The sequence below is a fragment of the Papio anubis genome, chromosome 6, assembly GCF_008728515.1.
Source record: "Papio anubis isolate 15944 chromosome 6, Panubis1.0, whole genome shotgun sequence".
In the NCBI taxonomy this organism is placed as follows: domain Eukaryota; kingdom Metazoa; phylum Chordata; class Mammalia; order Primates; family Cercopithecidae; genus Papio; species Papio anubis.
In genome coordinates, this window is record NC_044981.1 from 113647402 (window position 1) to 113674117 (window position 26716).

A 26716-nucleotide genomic window follows, 5' to 3' on the forward strand; every position below is an offset into this window, starting at 1 on the left:
TCAAGATCTAGAAAAAGTGCTAATTTCTCAGATTCCAAAACTTATGAGTTAATACAAGGCTTTTACTCTGCATTTATCATTTAAACTTTTCACATTTCATGAACGGCAGAGAGAGAAAACCACAAAGGCTGGTATCAGACAAACCTCAGTTCAAACCTTGGCTGTACCTCTTTTGAGTTGTGGAGTCTTTGGCAAACGTTCACTTTTCAAAAGCTCAACTTCTTCATCTGTAAAATGAGGACAATAATACTTGCCTCATAGACACTTTACTAAGATTAGAAATCATTTATATCCGTTATTTTACCTGCCACTCACCTGTTAAGATTATGCCATCTTTATTATACCTTCAGCATTTCAATTCCTTTTTCCTTAATCTTATATTCAAAAACACCATTCTTGGTGATTCTGATAGTTTTTTTTAAAATAGTGACTCTGGCTAACTCACAGTGGAAACAGAGGGGAAGAAAAATATGGAAACATGTAATATGCTATCTATGTTAAATCAAAACAACAACACAATTTGATGGAAACACAAACGGTATTATGCAAAACACACCACCGTGGAACCCTGGACTTCTTATAGCTCATATTACTCTGCACATGACACAATGTAATACGATGACATAAAAAGCTCTTTTCCAATGCGGATTTAAAATTGATTTTGGAGCCAGTCTTCACACGCTAAAAATATGGATATTATGGAAAAGGATGGTTTCTTATGCTGGCTGTGTTAGAAGTGGGACGGAGAAAAATAGCTGAGTGTCATTCACCACTGAGGTAGTACCCAAATCCTTGACCCATATGTGGCCCATGGTAATCAGAGTACAAGTTTAATGGGCTAAATGGAATGGACGTAGTCTAAGCTAACTTTTATTGTCTCACACACTCTTCCTTGTAAGCCTTTTTCAACCTTGTAAAAATTTTGAGCCAGAACCAGAGGAGTCAAACAAGACTTTTAGTGAGGCTTAACGGATTTGAAAGTGGCACACGGCAGATGACCATCATTCTCCCGTTCCATGCTCATGTCTAGCGTGAATCACTGATGACACACTGTAGTTGAGATGGGAAGTGTCCTTCAGAATTCTTCTCAATACAGCCATCCAGGAAGCACCAGCATCAGCCAGAGAAGCATGTTGCTCTCCCTGTTGTAAGTACAGCTTGCAATGTTGGATGTTTAACATCTGTGGCATCTACCGTAGTGGCTTTGTGGTCCTTTACACCACTTCTGAGTTTATGGCTATGTGTCTGATGGCAGGATGGCAGATAAAGAACTTCTGGGTAAGTGGGACATCATGCTACATTTACTTTAATTATTTCATTTTTTTTTTCATATGAGTTAAGTAAATCCTTAATAAACAAATTGGCTTTAAAATTATTGGGAAAATAAACATGGAAATGCCTTTTTGCTTGTTTGTTTTTTGAGACGAAGTCTCGCTCTGTCACCCAGGCCAGAGTGCAGAGGCACGATCTCAGCTTGCTGTAACCTCTGCCTCCCAGGTTCAAGCAATTCTCCTGCCTCAGCCTCCTGAGTAGCTGGAACTACAGGCGTGTGCCACCCACACCCAGCTAATGTTTGTATTTTTAGTAGAGACAGCGTTTTGCCATGTTAGCCAGGCTGGTCTCGAACCCCTGACCTCAGGGGATCCACCCTCCTTGGCCTCCCCCAAAAATAGAAATGTCTTTGGAATTGTCAGCATACATTCTTTGGGGGGGTATCTATCTCCTCAAACATTTATTCTTTGTGTTACAAACAATCCAATTATATACTTTTAATTATTTTAAAACAGACAATTAAATTATTTTGACTATAGTCACACTGTTGTGCTAGCAAATACTAGGTCTTACTAATTCTGTCCAACTATGTTTTTGTACCCCTTAACCCTCCCCACTTCTCCCCCACCACCAACCGCATTACCCTTTCCAGTCTCTGGTAACCAGTCTTCTACTGTTTATCTCCATGAGTTCAATTATCTTAATTTTTAGCTCCCACAAATAAATGAGAACATGCAAAATTTGTCTTTCTGTACCTAACTTATTTCATTTAACATAATGACCTCCAGTTCCATCCGACATGACCTCCATGTCGTTGCAAATGACAGGATCTCATTCATTTTTATGGCGGCGTATCTACATTTATTTTAGCGAATATCCTTACTCACTGGGGGCACTAGTCCAATGAAGCTCTTAAATTCTGAAACTGAAACACTTAGGACACAAGAGACCAAACATTTTTTTGAAATCATTCATTTGGATTCCAAGAGTGTGAGTTTCCAATTTCTACTGCATTGAACTAAAGACAAAGAAATAGTCACAGTTTTTATTTTTTATTTTTATTTTTTGGTTGAGACAGAGTCTTGCTCTGTCTCCCAGGCTGCAGTGCAGTGGCGCAATCTCGGCTCACTGCAACCTGCACCTCCCAGGTTAAGCGATTCTCCTGCCTCAGCCTCCTGAGTAGTTGGGATTACAGGCACGTGCCACCACGCCCAGCTAATTTTTGTATTTTTAGTAGAGACAGGTTTTCAAAATGTTGGTCAGGCTGGTCTTGAACTCCTGACCTCGTGATCTGCCCGCCTCAGCCTCCCAAAGTGCTGGGACTACAGGTGTGAGCCACTGCACCTGGCCAAAATAGTCAGTTTTATGCTGAAATGTTCCATTATAAGATGAAGACCAATCTAGTATCCAGCTCAGTTTTCATTAGGTTTTTGGTAGGCTCTTTTCAATGAACTACAGCAAAGTTTACAAGCATTTGAGATGCCTGTGGGTAGGACCCGGTGGAAGCTGCAGTGCCTCTCCCCCAGAAATAGCCCTGCACTTCTTCTGGTTAACACAGTGTCACTAAAACAAGAAACCACAGTCTTGGAGGTTCAAGGGGTTTTGATGCTTTTCAGAGATATGCAGCCCACAACTACGATGGTTTCATAGAGTCTGGAAAACACGTGGTGCCTAACCAGATAAAAATAACACCTCCCGATGGAATCAAACTGGCTAATAGACAAACTGGTGGCTTCTATTTCTATAACAAACTATTTATCACACTTCTATCTAAAAGATCAAAAATACAACCAATTCAGTCATAGAGATTAGGGTAATTGTAGTACATGTCACTGGAAATAATTGCAGTCATTTAAAATGTTTACAAAGAATATACAGGAAAAATGCTTATCTGAGAAAGTCAGGATAAAATTAATACATAATATGACTACAACCCCATTTTTTTTTTAAAACCTATATTTTAAAGCTAGATGGGAATAAAGTAAATTTAAAAAAAATTTAAATGCGTCTGAGATGGCAGAATTAAGGATTTTCCCCTTTTTCTTTTTTGGTCTTAAAATCTTATTTGATGTATATGTGCTATTGAAAAAAATTTAAAAATGTTTGTCAAAGTAATATGTACATGTCAAAAAAAAAAAAAGGTTATAATGAAAGCAACTATCTCTTGTTCTACACTGCTCTGCCTCTCAGTTGTGTCCCTCAGAGGTTAAGAATCCTATTTAACTGGATTCTATGTCTGACTATTGCTTGTTTTACTCTCTTGTTTTTCTGCAGTAATTCCTCAAGTAACTTTTTGCTTTGCTGTTTCTAGCTTACAAGGAATTTGTTGCTAATAATGTTCTCAATAACTTGCAGGTGATGTGTGTGTGTGTGTGTTTTAACATCAGAGAAGATTGTGTTCTCTTTAATATTTCTCTCTCTAATCCTATTTTCTGAAATCTCACTATGGTAGACCTAGTATTGTGCTGAACACTTAGCAGGCCCTTTTAATCTGGGGCTTAAGATATTGGTTTTTTTTGGTGTGTGTATGTGTTTAAATAATTTTTCTCTCCTTCGTTTTCTGCATTCTTTAATTCTAGTTTTCTAATTGGTTTTTGAAGCTTGAATGATCTTTTATAATTGTTACTCTTTCATCTTTTCTTACTCTGTCTTTTTGCTTTTCTTCTAAGAGATTTTTTGATCTTCTATGTCCTTCCTCTGAATTTTTGATCATGACAATCATATTCTAATGTCTAAACATTCTTTCTTGATGCATGCTGATTTCCTTCTTATAACATCCTGCTCTATCTATGGATGTAACATTTTCTCTAATGCCTCTGAGGAAACTAAGTAAAGCTCCCTCTTGAAGCTTTATTCTTTTTCCTGAAATTTGTCTCCCTTAGGATTATTGTTTCCATTTGCTTATTTTAGCTCCCGTCTTTTAAGGTGCAGTCCTTCTTCAAATAGCTATGGATGTTTTCTTGTCCATTCGTATTTAATGATGAGTCAGGAAAAACTGATGGAGAACTGTGCTGACATTGGCAGAGTTTATCAAACAGTGGGCTGCACCACCCTGCTGGTGATTATTTAATGGCCAGGTTGGGAGGTCTTTTCTCTGGAGACATTCTAATACCTTGAGAATGAATCAGTTTTTCACCCAGTAGACAGCTGCTGGGTGCTGGGCTTTCCTAGGTAGGGTAGGGATGAAATAAAGGGCTCCTCTTCCATATAGATATCTCCAGTCCATCCTTCTGCTGTCAGTCTCTTGCTTTATCCATCATCCCAGGCATTTCCAAATAAGCCTGGAGTCTTATTCAGCTGCATTTTCTCCTCCAAATGCACTCTAGACTGTGGCTTCCCGGCGGCCCAACTTTATCAGTTACCAACATTGTATGCCTTCTCCCAGATTTAAGGGTTTCAACCTTGTTTTTCTCCTCACTGTTGTGTATCTGACCCCTTAAAATGTCCTTATTATCATCTTAAGGGGTACTGGGCGAGAACTAAGTGCTGCCCACTTGCCTTCTTACACTGAAAATTGTTCAGCAAGGGCAAGTTCCACCCACCTCAAGCACATACACCATGAATCATGTACAGATGGAGAAACTGAAATAAAATCAATGCAAAGGAAAACTTAATGGCAAAATCTAAGACCTTAGAAATACTGATTGCAAATCCCTATAACTTTAAAATGGAATCTTATCTTTTGACTCAAACATTAATGCAACATTTTAACATGTTAAAATGTCTATAAATATTAAAAATGCCTTATTTTTTGCAACATAATTCCTGCCTCTGTGGGAGATTTCAATTTTTCTCCCTCAAGGCTATGGCAAATCGGCAGAAAAATCTCTCACTAAATAAGTTAGTTCATGGACTGCACAGCAAGGCACCATAACCAGCAATCACCAGTTGGTGACCTACCAGCTGTTAAGTAAGGTCATTTCCTTACCCTAACCTTACTGCAGCAACTGTTTATCTCTTAAAGAAGCCAGGAGGCAAATTTAAATAGAAATTTGTGAGTATGAGCAACATGGGAAGAAACAGACAAAATAAATAGATCTGGGCTCTCACTGCACCTTAGAAAGAAAAATGAAATACAAAAATGTAAGACAGCAAGAGGAAGCAACTGGCCTCTTGGATTTTCAGGCTCCTCTGCTCCTTAGGGGTGGGACAGATTGGCATCTCTTTCTTACAGCCAAAAACAAAAAACCTTGTCTTAAATGTTTGCCTGGAGGCCGGGCATGGTGGTTCACGCCTGTAATCCCAGCACTTTGGGAGGCTGAGGTGGGCAGATATTCTCAGGCCAGGAGTTCGAGACCAGCCTGGTCAACATGGTGAAACCCCGTCTCTACTAAAAATACCAAAAAAATTGGTCAGGTGTGGTGGCACGCACCTGTAATCCCAGCTACTCAGGAAGCTGAGGCAGGAGAATCGCTTGAACCTGGTAGGCGGAGGTTGCAGTGAGCCAAGACCACACCACTGCACTCCAGCCTGGGCAACACAGTGAATCTCCATCGCAAAAAAAAAAAAAAAAAAGGTTTGCCTGGAATGACATCTTGATCACTTTTTGGAATGCATGAAGTTAGCCATGATTTTGTGATAGAAGTCCAGTTAAGAGAAGTCATTCATTCATTCTCTCTACTGGAACTTGAAGTTCTTAAAATCATTCAGAAAAACCTGTAAACTACAGACAGAAGATAATAAATGAGCATAACCTGCTAAGACAGATAAGATGTTGACTCTGTGGTTATGGAAAGGGAAAAATGCAAAGTGGAAAACCAGTTCAATATTTATGGCATAGAAATCAAAACCACAATGATATAACATCTCACACCAGTGAGAATGGCGATTATTAAAAAGTCAAGAAACAACAGTTGCTGGTGAGGCTGTGGAGAAATAGAAATACTTTTACACTGTTGTTGGGAATGTAAATTAGTTCAACCATTGTGGAAGACAGTGTGGCGATTCCTCAAAGATCTAGAACCAGAAATACCATTTGACCCAGCAATCCCATTACTGGGTATATACTCAAAGGAAGATAAATCATTCTACTATAAACATATATGCATGCAAATGTTCACTGCAGCATTATTCATAATAGCAAATACATAGAATCAGCCCAAATGCCCATCAATGATAGACTGGATAAAGAAAATATGGTATATATACGCCATGGAACACTATACAGCCATAAAAAAGGAACAAGATCATGTCCTTTGCAGGGACATGGATAAAGCTGGAAGCCACTATCCTAACAGCAAACTAACAAACTAACATAGGAACAGAAAACCAAATACTCCATGTTCTCACTTATAAGTGGGAGCTGAACAATAAGAACACATGGACATAGGCAGGGGAACAACACATACTGGGGAGTGTCAGTGGGGTTGGGGAGGGAGAGCATTAAGATAAATAGCTAATGCATGTGGGGCTTAATACCTAGGTGATGGGTTGATGGGTGCAGCAAACCACCATGGCACACATTTACCTACGTAACAAAAGGGCATGTCCTGCACATGTATTCTGGAACTTACAATTTATAAAATATTATGGCATAGTTTGAGTGTAAGAAATGCCCACTGTGAGTGGACTGCAGGTGGTAGTCCTGTCCAGTTGTTTTCAGTTGGTTACAAGGATCTCTTTGGCCACGGTGGGGACCCTCCTTGAGGCAACCCTCTTCAGCCACCCTCAGGTCTGCACTGCTCCCTCTTCCAATCTGACGCTGTCCTGGGTGTGATTGTGTTAGCATGACCCTTGTCATTACCGCCTTTCCCCAGTCTCTTCAGGGCCTTTCATCCCTCAGTCACCTGGGGCTCTCTGTGGCGTCTCTGATTCCCATCCATCAAACATGGCTCTCAACTAGGTGTCTGGTGGAAATGATTTCATAAATTAATGCTCACTGAAGAATAAATAAATAAGTTATCAAGCTCAATGTGCTTCCAAGAAATACTTGCATTTTAGTGGAAATCAGTCCTTTAATCCAAAGAAATGAGGTCTAATGGTGGTGGAGAGAGGGAGGAAGAGAAGAAGGAAGGGACTAACCGTTATTGAGTATCAATCGTTTTATTCAGTAAAAGTTTGTGGAAGGAATGAAAAGTACACTGGAGACTTTACTAATTCTATCTCATTAAATGAGCAAAGTTCGGGCCCACTGTCAATTTGGTGAGAGGCAGAGAGACACTGCTCAGGTTGTGTGCCCTTTGTCTTCTCAGAAGGCTCCCAGAGGTCACCTTGAACTTCCTGTCAGATCCTGAATTCTTCTCCAGCTTCTGGAGTCTTCTTTCCTCTACAGCCAGGGCTGCTCAACCCTCTCCAATCCCATGGCTAATCCTGGACCCAGAAAAGAGGGATGTAAGGAGCTCCAGTAAAAGGAAACGTCAACGTACACAGAGGGTCTGTTGGGGAGGTGCTGGATGGGTAGGGCTCCAAGACCTCCTGCCCTACCCAAGCCAGACGAGCTCTGCTTTGCCTGGGTTTACATATTGGGTTCTCTGTAAGGCTTCATTTGATATAAAGGTTCTAGATCTGAGAATCATTGCTTTAGGCCAGCATGCTGAGGCTCAAGACATCTGATCACCAGCCTGGGCAACAAAAGGTTGTCTCTACAAAAAAGTTTAAAAAAAAATCAGCTGGAGGTATAGTGGTTCATGCCCGTAGTCCCAGCTACTCAGGAGGTGGACATGGGAGGATCACTTGACCCTGGAGGTCGAGGCTGCAGTGAGCTGTGATTGCACCACTGCACTCCTGCCTGGGCAACAGAGTGACACCCTGTCTCTCTCTCACACACAAAAGGCACGTGATCAGCTAGCATGACCCTATTCCTGTGCCCTAGTTCTGCCCATTGTACTTCTTCCTTGTTTCTGAGTTTTGGGCCCACCTGGTTCTCCATTTCTTAACTGAAGCTATGTTTTGCTGCCTGTATCTGAGCCTCTGTCTTCGTAGCTTGCTCAGTACTCCTGGTTCAGAACACAGAGTGGCAGTGGTCTGATCTGCTTTCACTAGGTACTTCCTCCAACGGAATAGTCTTGCTGGTGAATATCCAGCCAGTCACCAGGCCCGGTTGTTAGCATGAGCTTTTATGTTACCTACTTCTGGATTTGGGGCCTTTTCCTGGGGCACCATGGGCCCTTCATCATGTCATAGATGCTTCAACTTGCCCACTGCCACTCTGTGTTCTGCCTGCCTCAGTGTGGACATCCGGCTCTTACACTGCTCCCCACTTCACTATATAAGCAGGGCCAGGAAGTCTGATCTCAAGGACTGGGTCATGACTGCTGGCTCCCAAGATTAAAGAGCACCTTGTGGAAAAAACAAGAATGTGAGAAAACCTTTCTCCTCTTCCTCTCCCTTCTGTAGTCCAGCTGTTGACAATTCTATTCCTCTGCCCACTTTACCTTCAAAGAAAAGAGGGAGCTACCACATCCACGTTAACAAGGGGAAGAGTAGATTTTTTGTATGTACGATAGCATTAAATACTATGTCCTATTAAATACTATATTCAATACTGTAATATACTATATTATATGTAATACTATATTAAATACTATATTCAATAGCATTAAATACTATGATCTATTTTCTAAGTGGCAAAAATATTTTTTAAAAAACATAGCCTCATTTATCAGAAAGAAATGTAAGTTGCTGTAATTCGGTCTACAGTGTCATTATCAGGCATTTCCTGCAGAGCGTGTCAATTCCTTGATTATTTTAGTTGTCATTATCTATTCGGAATGAATAGAGGCCCTGTGAGTCTATTAAACGCTGGGGACACCAGCCTGGCCTTCAGGAAGGCACACAGGTGGGGTGCTGGGCTGGCTTCCCTAATTCCTCTCTGAACCTTCTAAAAGCCAGATTCGCAGATTCAATGCTCTTCCAGTTTCCGGGGCAGGAAGAGCTGCCAAATACACAGAATTTTGCCAGGTTATATGGTCATTTTATTAGGCGAATAAAAGTCTACAGATTTTAGTGCAAAACCACTGGGCCCAACCCAGTTCTGTACAAACATTTTCAAAGGTAAAAGTGGAATACATTATCAGTCACTAGTGCTCACCATTATAGTGTTTTTGGCTAACAATCATTTTCCTTCTGTCTATGATGTCTGAAACCTTAGCACAAAGAATGCCTTTCAGCAGAGGTTAGCCCCACTGGGAATTACCTATAAAACCACTAGGTGCCCTAAATTTTTTACCAAATTGGACATCAAAATGATCTTAAAATATTTTGGCAAAAATTTTTGGGCATAAATTTTACATAATCATAAATTATAAGGACTGAATCCAGTGGTTAATTGAATACTGGGGAAAAAGGGGTGGGAGAGAGCTATTATTGTCTTTAATGCCAGTGATTAGAAATGAACCACAAGGTAAACTTCACACTTGGGATTCTAACTTTAAGTTTTCAACCATACTATTGTAATACAGTTTAAAGGCCTTCTATAAAGGCATAGTTCCATAGGCCACAGTTCTATCATGCCATGATATGGTCTACTGTAAATTTATTTCAGAGGTTCTTAATTTAGGGTAGTTTAAAATGGTTTGCTTATTGTGTTTAAACAATTCAAGCTGGAATCTCCAACCAATGAATGCCAAGATTCTTTAATTACATTATGAATTAAGGCATCTACTGTACATAAGACATCACAGTAAGCACTCTGGCTTTAAGTGGCCAATGAATAATTGGGTTGATTTTCCTTTATAATAGGTAACTATGCTAATACTTATATGGAATATCTTCTTGGTAGTTCTGTTTATTTTTATGATTTTTAAAAAATTAATGCCTTTGCCTTATATTAAAATGTGTCAAATGGCCAGGTGCAGTGGCTCACGCCTGTAATCCCAGCACTCTGGGAGGCTGAGGCAGGTGGATTACCTGAGGTCAGGAGTTCGAGACCAGCCTGACTAATATGGTGAAATCCCATCTCTACTAAAAATACAAAAATTAGCCGGGCGTGGTGGTGGGCACCTGTAGTCCCAGCTATTTGGGAGGCTGAGAGGAGAATTGCTTAAACCCAGGAGGCGGAGGTTGCAGTGAGCCTAGATCATGCCACTGCACTCCAGCCTGGATGACAGAGTGAGACGCCATCTCAGAATATAAATAAATAAAAAGTAAAAATTAAAATGTGTCATATTATTTTTTCTACACTAAATTTATTTAGTTTTTAACTGGTAACTCTCCCCAATTTCATTATTTTCAGCCTCTACTTTTAGCAAATGAACCTCTCTAGTTTGAATAAATTAATTTAATCATTTACTTTTAGTGAGATTAAAATACTTAGATTTATTTCTGCATCTTACATTGTGTTTTTTAAAATTTGCTATTCTTTTTTTCCTGTATCTTTTTTCTTTTCATGTCTTCTGTTGGTTTAATAGAGTTTTTAATAATATCCCTTCCCTGTCCTCTACTGCTTTAGAATCTAAGGATTACATTTTACCCTTACATTTTTTTTTAACATTCTAAGATTTTTTTTTTTTCAAACACATGGATGACTCTTACAACTTAAGAAAATAAAAATAACAAAGGAGCTTAAGATACTTTCATTACTGAAAGAGTCTGAGGAAGGGCACAGAATTTTAAAAATTCATTTGTAGATAGATGGTGAGAAAGATGAGTGAACAGAAAAGTCATTAAATTTTTTTTAACATTCAAACTTGACTAAATTTTTTCTAATAAAGTGTGAAGTAATTTGGTTTTCTTATATTCCTCCAAATCTGAGATGAATTTTAGCAACTTTATCCATTAAACACCACTCACCTCTTCTTTTTAAAGTTGGCTAATTGTAATCTTTTTTAAACATACAACTTTTAACACTTAATATTCAACTCATTTACCAACATGTTTTACTCAACAGCTCTGTTCACTATTGCTCTTTATGCCCTTGTACCTTAATTTCCCCCATAATTCATATTTTAGTAATGCTTTTAATGAAGTCAGTAAGTAGGAAACTCTTTCTGTGTCTGAAAAAGGTCAGTCCAGTGATTGTTTAGCTGGGTATAAAATTCCAGGTTCACAATTTTTTTATCTCAACACTTTGAAGATATTACTGTACTGTCATCTGATATCCATTGTTGCTGGCAAGAAGTCTGCTATGAGCCTAATTATGATTCTTTCATTGGTCATCTGCTTTGTTTCCTTTTCCTTGATATATTCAGTTTCACTCTAAAATACTTCTGTGAATATTTAAGTTTGTTTATTCTGTTCGGTACTCCCAGTATACTTTTAGTATGAAGAATCACCTCTCCAGGCTGGGCACGGTGGCTCACGCCTGTAATCCCAGCACTTTGGGAGGTCGAGGTGAGCGGATCCAAGGTCAGGAGATTGAGATCATCCAGGCGGGTGGATCCGAGGTCAGGAGATTGAGATCATCCTGGCTAACACAGTGAAACCCTGTTCCTACTAAAAATACAAAAAAATTTTAGCCGGGCATGGTGGCGGGTGCCTGTAGTCCTAGCTACTCAGGAGGCTGAGGCAGGAGAATGGCATGAACCCAGGACATGGAGCTTGCAGTGAGCTGAAATCAGGCCACTGCCCTCTAGCCTGGGCAACAGAGTGAGACTGCGTCTCAAAAAATAAAATAAAATAAAATAAAATAAATAAATAAAGAATCATATCTCCAATTTTAGAATATTTTGTCTTTTAATTGCTTCAAATATTTCTTCCCTAACATTTTTCCATTCTCTTTTTTTCTGGATCTCCTATTAGATGCCTATTGAAACTTTACAATATTTTTTCCATATCTCTTAACTGCTCGCTCTATCTATCTATCTCTCTCTCTCTCTCTCTCTCTCTCTTTCTGTATTGCATTCTTGGTGAATTTCTCTTGACTATTTTCTAAATTCATTAATGTTCTCTTTAACTTTAGTTTAGAGTTTATCCATTTCTTAAACTTTTACTTCAATAACCATATTTTTCATTTTACTTAATTATTTTAAAGATATCCTCATGTCCTTGTTTCATGTCTCTCTTACAATTTTCTGCTCTTTTTAAATGGAAGCTATTCATTCTTTTGTCTTTTCAAACATCCTAGGCACATTTATTTTAAAGACTTTGTCAGGTTGTTCCTTAAAGCCATCTGGAGTGTATTCATTTTCCAATACTAGATTTTGCTGCCTGCCTTTCTTGGTATTGGATTTTTTTCCCCGTGTTCCTTAGAATGTATGGTCTGTAGGCTCATTTTGGGTGGGAGATTCATCATCTGCCTCCGTCTCCTTCCTCTCTCTGCTGCCTCTCTCCTCTCTCTGTCTCCATTTCTTCCTCCTTCTCACCCTCTGTCTTACTCTAGTGGTTGTGTGGCTACTATCATCTGGACTCCTGCGTCCTCAGTCCAGAATCAGGTCTTAGTTTCACTTCCCATCTTATGAGAGCAAGGAGAATATTACACATTTGGTTACAAAGGAGCAAATAGTTTGGTTCACTTCTTACTTGTGAGTTTGTGGTTTTGTTTTTCCATCTCTCTACATCTCTAGCCTCTTATAAAGGCATAGTTCCAGGCAGAAGATGAGCAGTTGCTACGTTTAACTTCCTTTACTTGAAAGTGAGGGGAAGTGTGGCTTCTCACCCCAGGCCTTGGTTTAAAGCACTGAGCCTGGTCTGGCCCTCATGTTAGCCAGGGAACTTCTAGTCTCCTTTACCTTGTCCTATTCCTGGCTGCCACTACTGGATTCTGGACCACAGCCCAGCTGGCCTGTGGATTCGTCATAGCTCACCACTCAGGAATTCCTCCATGCATGAGGATGTTCTTATTTTATAATAAAGCTGGTAAATCCTTTGGATTTCCTCTTTTTATATTCTATCAATCATTACAATATATTTGGGATCAAGAGAGTGTGAACTCACTATAGCATCTTGATTGGGAGCCCTGTATGGGCTATTCATGCTTCTTTTCTACAGTGAGGTCTATCAGAGGAAATGCTGAGTGCAGAGGCATGGATAAACTGGGGTGTAAGGAGTGAAACTTGCTAAATCCGAGGAAAGAAGTTGGGTAAGATGGCAAGTCTGTGCCAAAGCAAGGTCACATGTTTAACGAAACGTAATCATTTTTGCTCTGTATGTCAGAGAGCAAAGGGCAATGCACAGTTTAAGTCAGACATCAAACAGCCATATTCTGAGGGTTCTTCTTACAGACCCTGTGAGACACCTGTTACATTATAGCAGTGACTTTGTCTTAATGGTGTTGCTTTGAGTCTATTATTAGTGTTGCATGTTGCCAAAAGTTCCAGTATTTGAAGTATGCCATGAATATAAAAAGTTATAATCTTTATTCTACATATTCTGTATTAGAAGTATATTCTAACCTAGAAGATTTGCCTCTCTGTATTATGGTACCCACCCAGTGCCAGATAGGTGTTTTATTATAGTTTCTAAAAATGGTATTCAAAGATAATGAAATTTTTATTTGAATTATGCTATGCCTAGCAAATCACCATGGGAGTCTGGGTGTCTAATAAAAGGTTTCAGATGATACTACTGTTTTTCAATAAACAACATCATAAAAATTTCATCAGTGAAGTCAAGTCCAGAATACAAGTACCATTAAATTTTGAACAAAAAGTACTTAAGTGATCTATAGATAAAGATATATCATGGTTGATACTTTTTCTTACTAGATATCTGCGTGACTGAAATGACATTAAATGACCTATAAACTACTCCCTGCTGGAAAAGGTGCATTCCAGATGTGGGCTCCACTTAGAGGAATAATGACTTTGGGATTTTGCATCTTGGTCGTCTGTGATTCTCATCTCTGCAGCCCAGAAGGAGCCACGTGGCTGGATCTCTGCCGCTGGCTGACTACTGTGAGTGCTATAAGTGATGCCTTGGTTAACCAGGCATGCACCAGCCACCTGGGCTGCAGTGCTGCGCTGCTTGCTGCATTCAGACCAGCACACACATGGCAGCAGCCTTAGCCTATAAGGGGTTGCACTGATTATATTCTGAAGCATACAGTCAATGGGGCTATCTATCCTTCTAATATTGACCCATCTTAAGATGCTGATGAAACTCTTAAAATAAGCAGGAGGTCAGGTTTATAGAGGGGCCCGCATCCCTACCCCCTACTTAGTCACATAGAAAATGGAGAGATCACCATTGTGAGTTTTCTCTAGGAGGGGCAGTGTGATATTTACAAATGCACTGCCAGTGCACTCCATGGGGACTACAATTTTGCTGTTCTCAAGCTTAAAGTAATCACGGAAATATATTTTAACTTTTTTGTGCTCTGCTTGTAATACCAGAAGGAAAAGGTTTCTATAAAACTTAGGCTGGAGATCAGAAGGGATACTGCAGACTTTGGTGAAAAGTTGAATGATGAGGTGGAGAGAAAAGAACCATTCACCTCAAATCTGTTCATTTCACCTGTTATAAGAAGCCCACAGCATAGTCCACGTCTCCACAGTTTAGTACTTCCTGGAGGCAGTACTGAACAGAAAACTCAAGCTCAAACATCTTCTCAACCAACATGAAGCTTTGTGACTGTAAGAACGGCAGGAATTCCTGGGAAATCAAGAATGTTCTTTAAGGGATTTATACCATAAAAGTTATTTATGGCCCCTTTGGGCCACACAAATTTTGAAAAGCCACAGCAACTGTCTCAGTCTCAGAATTTTAATGATTTTGCCTTCTTAGCTCAAGAGGTTCAGAATTTTGTTTGCTTTCACATCCAATAGTCTAATAGTTTTGGCTTAAGAACCCAAAACAAACCACAAGAGTCACACTTTCAACCTCTGGTTATCCAGGGTATAAACAGCATGTTTGTGGATTTTTTAGGCCGGCCCACAGCTTCTCCTTTCTGTGGCTCCATAATCCCAACCCAGAAGGTCATTAAGGACTCATAATAAGTTTAATAAAGAGATGTTGAAACTAAATAAAATAATTTTAAATTAACAAGGAATTTCGGTTTCTCAAGATGCTAGTATCATGAGTGACTAAGAATTGTCTGTAAATGGAGCTTCACTGGACTATTCTCTTTTATGAATATATACAATTTTCCATAATGTTATAAAAAGCAAACAAAAAAATCCCAGAAAAAATAAATGACTGTTAGTATGGTGTGTTCCCCAGTGTGTGTTCTCATCTTCAGAGAATATGAACCGGGGTTTATGTTGGTTCACTAAATGCATATATCCTAAAACATAGCTGCATATAATAAGAATATTAGGGAACATTCTGTAAGGAAGCTCAATTTTTTTCCTGCCTTCATTTTCCCTTTTTCTAATTCATTTTTTTCATTCATTCACTCATTCATTTTCCACCTTTCTCACTCTACTTTAAAGCTTCATGGACTGTTTTTTCAGTGGGTCAGGTTCTTTATGAATCCTCAGACCTTTATAATTTTCCATCCTAAGTTTGTTTAGAGATCTCATTTCTGACCCTTTGATTGTCCCTGCTTCCTGGATTCTTTCTCTTCTAAAATAAAACATGACTACATGGAATCCAAGGAAAAAAAATACAAAATCAAGCCCCTTTATTATGCTGGTATCTGAGAGTTCTCTCATAGCTTCCTTGTAGAATGTTCTCTATTTTTATTATATGCAGGTACATCTTAGGATATATACATTTAGTGAACCAACATAAACCCCAGTTCATATCCTCTGAAGATGAGAACAGACACGGGGACTCCAAAAGCAGGGAGGGAGGGAGCAAAGGCTGCAAAACTTCCTGTTGGGTACTATGTTCAATATCTGGTGCGAAGATCAACAGAAGCTCAAACGGCATCATCATGCAATACACCCTTGCAACAAACCTCCACATATACAACCTGAATCTAAAATAAAAATTCTAATTAAAAACATAAAAAACAAAGGCTGTGTCATAATAGCTTTTTTTCCCTCTTATTACTCTTTTCTTTCTCTTATTCATATTCCCTCCCCTTTTTAGATTAACTACCCATGAATCAGATCAAGGCTCTATAAACACACAAAAAATTCAAGTCACTAGAATAACTTCTACACACATAAATATGAAATTAAGAAGTACTAAAACAGAATTTCCCAGATCTATCTTTCCTCAAGTTGAGAACCAAAGCCAAAGAAAAGCAAATATACACTCAAGTTAAAATATGTTAATTACTCTGATGATGAAGAGATCAATTCCACTGAGTAAATGTAGAACTATATTTATTATTTAGACACACAAGGGAAAGAATCTGTAGGAGGAAAAGCAGAGTCTTCCTGGTGAAAAACTGATTAAATAGGGTAGGCGCGGTGGCTTGTGCCTGTAATCCCAGCACTTTGAGAAGTTGGGGCAGGCAAATCACCTGAGGTCAGGAGTTCAAGACCAGCTTGGCCAACATGGCAAAACCCCAACTCTACTGAAAATACAAAAATTAGCTGGGAATGGTGGCAGGTGCCTGTAGTCCCAACTACTTGGGAGGTTGAGGCAGGAGAGTCTCTTGAACCTGGGAGGTGGAGGCTGCAGTGAGCCAAGATCATGCCACTGCACTCCAGCCTTGGTGACAGAGTGAGATCCTGTCTCAGAAACAACAAACCTGATTAAACATATAATATTTAGGAGGGGGTCTTTCTCTTCCTCTGTCTTATCATGAACAGTTTTCAAAGCCAGAGAGTGGAAGAACCAATTCTCTTTGCTGACTGAGATAAACACTTTCAACGCTCAAGGTATAACACTCAATGAATGTAACATCTTTCAAAGCTGCTCTTACTGGGTTCCCAGTATCTGCTGGGCACTGTGTTGTATGTAGTCCGTCCCCACTCTGCCCCCTCCTCCTGCTGAATACACACTCCAGAGCTGGGACAGCAAATACCAATGCCCACAGGTGCCTGCCAGATCATGTGAATGCATGAATAGGGCCCTGTACCTGCAGACACTGAGGGATGGAGAAACGCAGGGCAAGCCAGGAACGCACATGTCCTGTCTACAGGGGGCAGATGCTGTTCAGCTCCAGCCAGTCTCTGTCACACAAAATTTGTCCCAGCGTTGCCCAGTATTCTAACCTCTCAAGAGAAGTTAGAAATTTGGATTTGGATCTTTGTGTGAGATTTCTTAATTCTTAAATGTTGGTACTCAAACAAAAACAAAACCTGTACATGACAAAACACATCAGCAAGTCACATGTGACCCAAAGGTAACTGGTTTATGCCCCATTGTCTTTAGTCATAGCCACTTCAAAATAAGATTTTATAATCTGCTGTACTATGTTTCTGACAAGAATGATGCTGGTAGATAAGGAAAAAGCAGTGTTTGTAATACGACTAGAACACAGAGGATACCTGTGGAATAGAGAAGAAAACCCTGGCTTAGCCATCAGATGATCTGGGTTTGGGTCTTGCTTCCGTGCTAGCTGCTGAGTCACAATGGGTGAAGCACTCCATCTTTTTGAGCATCAGGTTTCTTACCTCTAAAATAAGGACAGGACTGAGGCTGGCGCAGTGGCTCACGTCTGGAATCCCAGCACTTTGGGAGGCCAAGGCGGGTGGATCACCTGAGGCCAGGAGTTCGAGACCAGCCTGGCCAACATGGCAAAACCCCATCTCTACTAAAAACACAAAAGTTACGCAAGAGTGGTGGTGTGCACCTATAATTCAAACTACTTGGGAAGCTGAGGTAGGAGAACTGCTTGAATTTGGGAGGCGGAGGTTGCAGTGAGCCGAGGTCGCCCCACTGCACTCCAGCCTGTGTGACAGTGAGACTGTCTCACACACACACACACAAAATAAGGATAGGACAAATTCTTTTATAGGATGGGTATGGGGATTAAAGAAAAAATATGTGAAAATGCTTTATAGACTACAAGATAGCATTACACAGAGGTAAGAGGTGAATAGGTACTTTGAGTTTTGAACCTACAGATTAAGGGCTATGAAGGGTTCAGCAACATTGGATGAAGTGGTCCTGGAAATGCAAGGACTTGAGGATTCATCTCGGCCCTGAAAGAGAAACTGCAGTGAGGGGGGCAAGGAAAAATGGGAAAAAGGAAAAGAGCCTGGTGGTGGGGACTGGGGACAGAAAGGAAAAGCTGTGGAGTCTCAGAGAGTATGCTTTCCTTTATGAGAAAACAAAGTAGGACGGTAAAGACCACAATGAAACTCTTGACTAGCAAAGGGGTGAATATCTGCCTGGTGGATGATTTGTGGCAAATTTAAAATCATAGTTTGGTTTCCTAGTCTTGGAATAGTTTCAAGTGACCAACTGACTTCCTTACCCTTGAATCAGAGAAGAACAACTCATTTCAATATTAGTCCCCCAGAAAACACAATCGGAGGAGACCATGATGCTGGAATGCTTTCATGAACTGTAAGATTAAGCAGAGAGGCTCCTTGAATTGTCAGCAGTTTTCCACTATCAGAACCAACACTTTCTCCTATTAAAGTGAATACATTGTTTTTCATTAATTTACAACCATTCCACCAGGGGAGTAGAAAATTTTACTAGGTTGTTTACTAGCCCATTCTTGCATTGCTGTAAATATCTGAGGCTGGGCACTGGGGCTGGCGCCTGTAATCTCAGTACTTTGGGAGGCTGAGGCAAGTGGATCACCTGAGGCCAGAAGTTTGAGACCAGTCTGGCCAACATGGTGAAACCTGTCTCGACCAAAACTTAGCCATTGCGGTGGTGCAGGCCTGTAGTCCCAGCTAGTGGGGAGGCTGAGGCTTGAACTTGGGAGGCAGAGGTTGCAGTGAGCCAAGATCATGCCACTGCATCCCAGCCTGGGTGACAGAGTGAGACTCTGTCTCAACAAAAAAAAGAAAAAAAAAAAAAAAAGGAAAGAAATATTCAAGACTGGGTAATTTATAAAGAAAAGAGGTTTAACTGACCCAGTGATCTGCAGGCTGTGCAGGAAGCATGGTGCTGGCATCTGCTCAGCTTCTAGGGAGGCCTCAGGAAGCTTCCAATCATGGCAGAAGGTAAAGTGGGAGGAGCCACATCACATGGTGAAAGCAGGAGCAAGTGAGAGTCAGGGGAGGAGGGGCCACACACTTTTAAATGGCCAGATCTCCTGAGAACTCACTCACTATCATGAGGTCGGCACCAAGGGGATGCTGCTAAACCATTCATGAGAAATTTGCCTCCATGATCCAAACACTTCCCACCAGGCCCCATCTCCAATACTGGGGATTACAATTCAACATGAGATTTGTATCAGCTTGTTATTGGTTTTATCCTTTAGTAAGTCACACAAGTCTCTAAATTCTTTTATCCTTAACTGTTAGCACTAAAGTCTAGACCATTTCTCCAAGTATAATAAGCTTAAGGATGCTAGTTTGGTTTAAAAAACAGAGAAAAATAAAGTTTTAATATAAAACAATTTTTTTTTTTCAAAAAGAGTAACCAAATTTTTAGAAGCTACCACTGGAGAATTCTCAGTGGTCTTTGACTATTATGCAGATGGTGCCCAAGATCTTCCTGGCCCCCAGCCCAGGGCCACTCTCCTTTAGGAAGATTGTATATTTAGCTGGTGACATGTGCCACTAGGTCTTACGGACAGCTCAGGAGAAACTCATTCTTCTTATTCTACTTTCTTGCCCTGGCCTTGTTAGATGTAGAAATCGAACTTACTGACATTCAGAATTTGGGCATTTAAAATGTTAACTGACCTAGAAACAAACACACTAAGAAACAAATGTCATCTCCTTTGGTGCTCCTCCTTGCCAGTTGGGATTGGAGGAAGCAAGTGGTTATTAGCCTTGAATGCTGAGCTGCCCAAAGGGGTCTGTGGATAGAATTGCATTTCAATATAATTTGTTTTCTTTGTAATCCTAAGTATTCTATGATATGCATTTAAAAACATTCTGAGAAGAGGTCTGTAGACTTCACTAGACTGCTAAAGAGGTTCATGACAAAAAAGAGGTTAAGATTCCCTCAAGTATTGGTTATTTCTTTCCTTGAGCAACGGCCATCTGTGTGCTCCTGCTGTAAAATATATTTCCTGACCTGTACTCTCATGCTAGGTCTCTGGGGCCATGGAAAAAAGTCAACAGAAGATTATTTTCTACTGAGATTTTTAAAATTCTCCCTTAAATGCTTGGTTAAAACTTCAATTTCAAAGAGTTGGACAGCAAAACTACAACCACCACCAACACATTTTCATGCAAATAGAGTCCTCTGGGTGGTCCAAGTGCTTAAAGGAATCTGTATTTGCCATTTAATCTAGCACAGTGGTTCTCAAAGTGAGGTCCACAGACCCCCGGCAGGACTCTAAAACTCTTTCAGGGGTCCACAAAAACCAAGTGGTTTTCATAAGAATCCTAAGGTGTTCTTTGCTCTTTCGATGGTGTTGACATTTGTGTGGGTGGAGCAAAGCTATGATCATAAACAGCCGGCTCATTCACAAGAATGCAGACAGTGGACCAAAGTGTTCCACAGGCCATGGTATTCTTCACCATCACACTCACGACAATAAAAACACCAGTTTAACTTAAGGATGCTCTTGATGGAGCAGTGAAAATTATTTATTGTTCTAAATGTCAACCCCTGAGTACTCATATTTTTAATATTATGTGAAGAGGTATGGGAAGTTTTTCTTAAAGCACTTCTGCTACTGACTTCCTGACAGTTTGATGTAGTCTAAGGATACACTTTTCAGGGCAATATGCTTAAATGTATATAATATACAGGATTACAAAGGAGACCTAAACTATAGGTAATATACATGCTTGTTCAATGTATTGAATAACAAGACTTCTCAGTGGGTCTAATACCTACCATGACATTGATCCAAGAATTATGTTAGTATGAAGGACTGAGACACCTTCTCTAATAATTGATATAAAATATCTATGAATTCTATTGGTGGCATGATAGGTACTGTTAATATTGCCATTGTTTGTTGCCTACGTTCAAAAATGAAGGAAACATTAAGTTGGTAAAACTATGATGCACTTTTTGCCGCTATCATTCAGAGATCCTCTGTAATTTACCCATGAACTTTTTGTGGGGATCTGTGGACCCCATGTAGAGGACACCTGCCTCAGAACACACTATTGATTCTTGACATAAATAGCATCCACAGTTACTCCTTGTCCTCTTACCTTATTTTTCTTAGCTTTCGGTCACCACCTGATATATACTAATTATCTCCCTCACCTCACTAGGATGTCAGCTCCATGACAGGTGGGGCTTTGCCTCACTTGTTCACTCCTGTTTCAGGGCTTAGGAGACTGCCAGCCCACAGGAGACGCTTAGCCAATATTTTCTTGAGTGAATGAATAGATACGATCAGCTTCCAAGTCTTACTGAGTCTACGTGGAACACTGCTCTTTCCACTTCTAGTTCCTGCTCCTAGGAGAGTGTCACTGTGTTGTTCAATATTTATGTCTCTTACAAATATTGTAGTTTGCAGCTAGTCTCATGATTTAACGTGAGTTGTTTTAGAGAGAAGTTGCTGCTTTAAAAGAACCTCTTAGCGGGAGCAAGATGGCCGAATAGGAACAGCGCCAGTCTCTCACTCCCAGCGCGAGCGACACAGAAGACCGGTGATTTCTGCATTTTCAACTGAGGTACTCGGTTCATCTCACTGGGGAGTGCCGGACGATCGGTGCTGGTCAGCTGCTGCAGCCCGACCAGCGAGAGCTGAAGCAGGGCGAGGCATCGCCTCACCTGGGAAGCGCAAGGGGGAAGGGAATCCCTTTTCCTAGCCAGGGGAACTGAGACACACAACACCTGGAAAATCGGGTAACTCCCACCCCAATACTGCGCTTTAAGCAAACAGGCACACCAGGAGATCATATCCCACACCTGGCCGGGAGGGTCCCACGCCCACGGAGCCTCCCTCATTGCTAGCACAGCAGTCTGTGATCTACCAGCAAGGCAGCAGCCAGGCTGGGGGAGGGGCGCCCGCCATTGCTGAGGCTTAAGTAGGTAAACAAAGCTGCTGGGAAGCTCGAACTGGGTGGAGCTCACAGCAGCTCAAGGAAACCTGCCTGTCTCTGTAGACTCCACCTCTGGGGACAGGGCACAGCTACACAACAACAACAACAACAACAACAAAAACAAAAAAGCAGCAGAAAACTCTGCAGACGCAAACGACTCTGTCTGACAGCTTTGAAGAGAGCAGTGGATCTCCCAACACGGAGGTTGAGATCTGAGAAGGGACAGACTGCCTGCTCAAGTGGGTCCCTGACCCCTGAGTAGCCTAACTGGGAGACATCCCCCACTAGGGGCAGTCTGACACCCCACACCTCACAGGGTGGAGTACACCCCTGGGAGGAAGCTTCCAAAGCAAGAATCAGACAGGTACACTCGCTGTTCAGAAATATTCTATCTTCTGCAGCCTCTGCTGCTGATACCCAGGCAAACAGGGTCTGGAGTGGACCTCAAGCAATCTCCAACAGACCTACAGCTGAGGGTCCTGACTGTTAGAAGGAAAACTATCAAACAGGAAGGACACCTACACCAAAACCCCATCAGTACATCACCATCATCAAAGACCAGAGGCAGATAAAACCACAAAGATGGGGAAAAAGCAGGGCAGAAAAGCTGGAAATTCAAAAAATAAGAGTGCATCTCCCCCGGCAAAGGAGCGCAGCTCATCGCCAGCAACGGATCAAAGCTGGACGGAGAATGACTTTGACGAGATGAGAGAAGAAGGCTTCAGTCCATCAAATTTCTCAGAGCTAAAGGAGGAATTACGTACCCAGTGCAAAGAAACTAAGAATCTTGAAAAAAAAGTGGAAGAATTGACGGCTAGAGTAATTAATGCAGAGAAGGTCATAAACGAAATGAAAGAGATGAAAACCATGACACGAGAAATACGTGACAAATGCACAAGCTTCAGTAACCGACTTGATCAACTGGAAGAAAGAGTATCAGCGATTGAGGATCAAATGAATGAAATGAAGCGAGAAGAGAAACCAAAAGAAAAAAGAAGAAAAAGAAATGAACAAAGCCTGCAAGAAGTATGGGATTATGTAAAAAGACCAAATCTACGTCTGATTGGGGTGCCTGAAAGTGAGGGGGAAAATGGAACCAAGTTGGAAAACACTCTTCAGGATATCATCCAGGAGAACTTCCCCAACCTAGTAGGGCAGGCCAACATTCAAATCCAGGAAATACAGAGAACGCCACAAAGATACTCCTCAAGAAGAGCAACTCCAAGACACATAATTGCCAGATTCACCAAAGTGGAAATGAAGGAAAAAATCTTAAGGGCAGCCAGAGAGAAAGGTCGGGTTACCCACAAAGGGAAGCCCATCAGACTCACAGCAGATCTCTCGGCAGAAACTCTCCAAGCCAGAAGAGAGTGGGGGCCAATATTCAACATTCTTAAAGAAAAGAATTTTAAACCCAGAATCTCATATCCAGCCAAACTAAGTTTCATAAGTGAAGGAGAAATAAAATCCTTTACAGATAAGCAAATGCTTAGAGATTTTGTCACCACTAGGCCTGCCTTACAAGAGACCCTGAAGGAAGCACTCAACATGGAAAGGAACAACCGGTACCAGCCATTGCAAAAACATGCCAAAATGTAAAGACCATCGAGGCTAGGAAGAAACTGCATCAACTAACGAGCAAAATAACCAGTTAATAGCACAATGGCAGGATCAAGTTCACACATAACAATCTTAACCTTAAATGTAAATGGACTAAATGCTCCAATGAAAAGACACAGACTGGCAAACTGGATAAAGAGTCAAGACCCATCAGTCTGCTGTATTCAGGAGACCCATCTCACACGCAGAGACATACATAGGCTCAAAATAAAGGGATGGAGGAAGATTTGCCAAGCAAATGGAGAACAAAAAAAAGCAGGGGTTGCAATCCTAGTCTCTGATAAAACAGACTTCAAACCATCAAAGATCAAAAGAGACAAAGAAGGCCATTACATAATGGTAAAGGGATCAATTCAACAGGAAGAGCTAACTATCCTAAATATATATGCACCCAATACAGGAGCACCCAGATTCATAAAGCAAGTCCTTAGAGACTTACAAAGAGACTTAGACTCCCATACAATAATAATGGGAGACTTCAACACTCCACTGTCAACATTAGACAGATCAACGAGACAGAAAGTTAACAAGGATGTCCAGGAATTGAACTCATCTCTGCAGCAAGCAGACCTAATAGACATCTATAGAACTCTCCACCCCAAATCAACAGAATATACATTCTTCTCAGCTCCACATCGTACTTACTCCAAAATTGACCATGTAATTGGAAGTAAAGCACTCCTCAGCAAATGTACAAGAACAGAAATTATAACAAACTGTCTCTCAGACCACAGTGCAATCAAACTAGAACTCAGGACTAAGAAACTCAATCAAAACCGCTCAACTACATGGAAACTGAACAACCTGCTCCTGAATGACTACTGGGTACATCACGAAATGAAGGCAGAAATAAAGATGTTCTTTGAAACCAATGAGAACAACGATACAACATACCAGAATCTCTGGGACACATTTAAAGCAGTGTGTAGAGGGAAATTTATAGCACTAAATGCCCACAAGAGAAAGCAGGAAAGATCTAAAATTGACACTCTAACATCGCAATTAAAAGAATTAGAGAAGCAAGAGCAAACACATTCGAAAGCTAGCAGAAGGCTAGAAATAACTAAGATCAGAGCAGAACTGAAGGAGATAGAGACACAAAAAACCCTCCAAAAAATCAATGAATCCAGGAGTTGGTTTTTTGAAAAGATCAACAAAATTGACAGACCACTAGCAAGACTAATAAAGAAGAAAAGAGAGAAGAATCAAATCGATGCAATTAAAAATGATAAAGGGGATATCACCACTGACCCCACAGAAATACAAACTACCATCAGAGAATACTATAAACACCTCTACGCAAATAAACTGGAAAATCTAGAAGAAATGGATAATTTCCTGGACACTTACAATCTTCCAAGACTAAACCAGGAAGAAGTTGAATCCCTGAATAGACCAATAGTAGGCTCTGAAATTGAGGCAATAATTAATAGCCTACCAACCAAAAAAAGTCCAGGACCAGATGGATTCACAGCTGAATTCTACCAGAGGTACAAGGAGGAGTTGGTACCATTCCTTCTGAAACTATTCCAATCAATAGAAAAAGAGGGAATCCTCCCTAACTCATTTTATGAGGCCAACATCATCCTGATACCAAAGCCTGGCAGAGACACAACAAAAAAAGAGAATTTTAGACCAATATCCCTGATGAACATCGATGCAAAAATCCTCAATAAAATACTGGCAAACCGGATTCAGCAACACATCAAAAAGCTTATCCACCATGATCAAGTGGGCTTCATCCCTGGGATGCAAGGCTGGTTCAACATTCGCTAATCAATAAACATAATCCAGCATATAAACAGAACCAAAGACAAGAACCACATGATTATCTCAATAGATGCAGAAAAGGCTTTTGACAAAATTCAACAGCCCTTCATGCTAAAAACGCTCAATAAATTCGGTATTGATGGAACGTACCTCAAAATAATAAGAGCTATTTATGACAAACCCACAGCCAATATCATACCGAATGGGCAAAAACTGGAAAAATTCCCTTTGAAAACTGGCACAAGACAGGGATGCCCTCTCTCACCACTCCTATTCAACATAGTGTTGGAGGTTCTGGCTAGGGCAATTAGGCAAGAGAAAGAAATCAAGGGTATTCAGTTGGGAAAAGAAGAAGTCAAATTGTCCCTCTTTGCAGATGACATGATTGTATATTTAGAAAACCCCATTGTCTCAGCCCAAAATCTCCTTAAGCTGATAAGCAACTTCAGCAAAGTCTCAGGATACAAAATTAATGTGCAAAAATCACAAGCATTCTTATACACCAGTAACAGACAAACAGAGAGCCAAATCATGAATGAACTTCCATTCACAATTGCTTCAAAGAGAATCAAATACCTAGGAATCCAACTTACAAGGGATGTAAAGGACCTCTTCAAGGAGAACTACAAACCACTGCTCAGTGAAATAAAAGAGGACACAAACAAATGGAAGAACATACCATGCTCATGGATAGGAAGAATCAATATCGTGAAAATGGCCATACTGCCCAAGGTAATTTATAGATTCAATGCCATCCCCATCAAGCTACCAATGAGTTTCTTCACAGAATTGGAAAAAACTGCTTTAAAGTTCATATGGAACCAAAAAAGAGCCCGCATCTCCAAGACAATCCTAAGTCAAAAGAACAAAGCTGGAGGCATCACGCTACCTGACTTCAAACTATACTACAAGGCTACAGTAACCAAAACAGCATGGTACTGGTACCAAAACAGAGATATAGACCAATGGAACAGAACAGAGTCCTCAGAAATAACACCACACATCTACAGCCATCTGATCTTTGACAAACCTGACAGAAACAAGAAATGGGGAAAGGATTCCCTATTTAATAAATGGTGCTGGGAAAATTGGCTAGCCATAAGTAGAAAGCTGAAACTGGATCCTTTCCTTACTCCTTATACGAAAATTAATTCAAGATGGATTAGAGACTTAAATGTTAGACCTAATACCATAAAAATCCTAGAGGAAAACCTAGGTAGTACCATTCAGGACATAGGCATGGGCAAAGACTT

At 40.5% G+C, this 26716-nt stretch overlaps 1 protein-coding gene across 1 annotated transcript in view; it reads right to left on the reverse strand.

Annotated features, from left to right (window-relative positions):
- UST (uronyl 2-sulfotransferase) overlaps positions 1-26716 on the reverse strand; it is a 322585-nt gene that overhangs the window by 63535 nt on the left and 232334 nt on the right. The window lies entirely within an intron of this gene.